We start from the raw sequence: 3,455 nt of genomic DNA, 5'->3' as shown, positions 1-3,455 counted from the left end.
TCAGGGGGCGGAGCCGAACGCCGTCACAGACCCGGCGAGAGCGCTGATTGGGCGCGGGTGGCCAGCGGCTCTTGCAGCTGGGCGCGCGCGGGACCGTGGCTCTTTGGAAGGCTGCGGGAGGGCTCTGGGCTCCAGGTTCTGCACCCTGATCCTGTCCAGACCCGCTCCCTCTTGCACTGGCAACCAAAGCACTTCTGGCCTTTAAGTGCCGTTTTTGGAAAGTAGAGGCCGAAGCGCGGCCGCACGAAAGGTTCTGCACCTGTCTGGACCCGGGCAAGTTCAGGGCACTTCGAGGATGTTTTCTGCGGAAAGTCCCCTCGGGCGAGATTCTTGAGAACCACCTCCCTCTAAAAGGTAGGATGCCCAGAGACCTCGGCTAACTAAATAGCTGCATTTACTCTGAGAAGTGTGCACGCATCTAAAACCTGCGGACTTCTTCCTAAACTTCCTGCACGCCAAGGAACCTCCTCCCTTTTAAGTGCTCGGAATCCCCCTTGTTTTCAGCCAGCGCGCGGGTGGTGTAGCGACCCAGAGCATTCAGGTCCCGTGCGCACCAGCGACCCGAATCCTGGGCGCCTCTGCGCTCCGAGGCACCAGTGACCGTTGAGCGCGCGACTCCCAACGGTCGGCGTGAAAAACCGCGAAGCCCCGAACGTTCTCCTGGAAAGCCGGATTCAAGTTAAGTTTATTTCTCCGGCTTCAGGGTCACATGGATGGATATAGCTTCGATTCACCCACTCAAATTTTGCCTCTTTCTTTTAAAGCTCAGCCGCCCAGAGGTGGCCAAGGAAGGATGAGGCGCTGAGATTCTTGCCAAGCGCCTGCACTGTGACCCCGGTGCATCCGCGAGGGTGGTCCCAGGGAGCAGCCAGGTTGAGGGAGCTGCTGACGTGCCCTCCGGGCCAGGCTGGGCACACGGAATCACGATGCTGCACAGAGTTCCGTGCTCATGCGTTATGCAAATGAATAAATTCTGCGGACAAAGGCCACAATGGACAGCCTCATTTGACCCCACAAAGCCGCGCAGTTCGGGGCTAATAGGTTTCATCAGCGAGCAGAACCTCCGCTCGCCTGTGGATGAGGCATGGAGGGCCGTTCATCTTACCTGGAAGATGAAGGGGCCTTGACCCGACCAAGAGGAAGCTGACTCCCCATTTTCCTCCGAGGCCGGGCCTTTGCTCCCACCCCCCGGTCCACCATCAGCGCTCTGTCCCAATCGTCCCGCTTGCCGGTGACTTTTGTTCATTTCACAAACGATCCCGAATCACATTATAGTCCCAGCAAAAAGAAGAAAATTTCATTTCCCACAAACGAATCGAAAGAAGGTGGAGAAAGGGAGGGAGGCAGTGGATGTGGAAATTTAAAATCATCCATTTCCCCAGAAAAGCACCGGGCTAGTGAGTTGCTGAAACTAATCAAACGCCTCTGCACAGGGGCGCTTGTTAGCTTCCAGGAGCACACACACCACCTTAGCGGCTGGATTTAAAATCCGGGGAATCTGGGGAAATTTTTAAAAATCTGATCCAGACCTCGTCGTAGACGGTAAGTGGAGACCCCACGTCGGGCTGGACACACTAGTCGGCTCCAGCTCCGGGAAAGCGCTGAGATACTAGAGGTGTCTAGAGCCAAAAGGCTCCAGGAGATCAAAAGGGGACTTGGTAATTAGCGATTTCCGTCTCTGGTGGTCACTAACGCGGTTTAAAACACGTGGGACTGCCTCCATCTCGGGAATTTGAAGGAGACAAAGCATGGAGAACTGCCTCATGGCTCCACGGAGGGCTCTTTTAGAGCAAAAAATATTAAGGAGAAATCACCCAAAGACCCTCAATAGCTGCATTCCCAGGGCGTTTTGAGAGAGGCAGGAAGTGCCAAGGTGATTTGCCTTTGATTTTTCTTTCTTCCCCAGTGGGATTAATGCCTTTGGCCTCCGCCTCTGGAAAAGGAGTCACTTAAAGCAAAAAGGAGATAAGATCAATATGAGGCATGAATCCGTGAAGGTTGCTCAAGATACAGGCACTGCTGCCTTTGGAAATGAATGAGGATGGGAAGTGTCCATAATTATTTTTGTCCCTGATAACTCGTGGTTTTTAAGCCAGAATGTTATGCCATTTAAAAAAAGAAATTATTTACGTTTTTTTTTTTCCAGAAAATTGACGGAAAGCAGACCTCTTCCTCTGCTCCGCCTCCCCAGATTTTGGCTGGGGGTAACCAGAAGGAGGCAGTGAAGCATCTGCATTTATCTTGTTTGGGATCTCTCAAGCGAGGAAGGAGTTAGTGAAGATGAGGCTACTTTTCAACTGAAAATAGTGTCAAAGGAGCTCTTGTCGGCTGAACTGATTGCCCTTCTCTCTTTTTCAACAGTAATTGTAACCTTGCAAAAGGCAAATTCTCAACGTTCTCAGTGTTGCATATATTTCTATGGCTGAGTCAGTTTTCGATGGCTCCCTAGAGGCGCACTTCATAAAAATGTTTATACACTAAGAGGCTCCCACTCCCACTAATACTTTTGCCTGCATCAATTTTAGCTAAACTAAGGGAAGACAATTGCTTTTAGGAGGAAAAGCCCAGGACCGGTCATTTGGAAAGAGAATCCCCTGAGTTTGCCTGCATCAATTTTAGCTAAACTAAGGGAAGACAATTGCTTTTAGGAGGAAAAGCCCAGGACCGGTCATTTGGAAAGAGAATCCCCTGAGTTTGCTAGAAAGAGCTCCTTTCTCAGATGGTATGAAAGGCTACTCGAGTTTCCGGGGCAAATGGGTCTCCAGACCCAGTGATTCTAAAAGAGTTGAGGCTTTCCTGGTCAACACATACACTGCACTGAAAGGTGGACTCTCACCTCGGCCACTGCTTCCCTGCCCTCCCGCAGAAAGAGCAACAGTGACAGTAGCCTGACCTGCCGTTCAGGCCCTGGCCCTGGTGCCCTCCCAGCTGCGGGTCTCAGGGTCCTTCTTCCAGCTGCGCAGGCCAAGATTCCACTGGGTCTCTGCGCAGAGGAGGCTAGAATTGGGGCTCAGAGGACCCACTTAACTTCCCTCTTCACCTTCCTGCCCTGGACCACATAGCGTGGGTATGAGGAGAAAGAGGTCCCAGTCTCAGGGGCAGTAGCCTGGAAGGCTAATGGAGTTCCTACTAGCAGAGCTCTTTCCTCTGGAGCCTCCCTGCTCCTCAGAGAAGGGTTTGGAGTGGAGGACATGACCACGATATCGAGTGCTTCCTATATGCTCGGCACTGAACTGTTTTCTCATTTATCCCTCGTAACCGTGTGAAGTATCAACGCCATTTCACACAGGAAGAAATTGAAGTTTATAACTTTGTTTCCATCACCACATTAGTGTGGATCAGGACTCAACCACAGTTCCCTGGCCCCGAGTCCACCACCACTGGGGAAGGACTGACCACCCATCAGTTCACACACCTGCCATCTATTTATTTATCGAGGATCTGCTATATGCAAG

The sequence above is a fragment of the Pteropus vampyrus genome, unplaced genomic scaffold (assembly GCF_000151845.1).
Source record: "Pteropus vampyrus isolate Shadow unplaced genomic scaffold, Pvam_2.0 Scaffold53, whole genome shotgun sequence".
Taxonomy (NCBI): domain Eukaryota; kingdom Metazoa; phylum Chordata; class Mammalia; order Chiroptera; family Pteropodidae; genus Pteropus; species Pteropus vampyrus.
Note: the sequence above shows the minus strand (reverse complement) of the source record.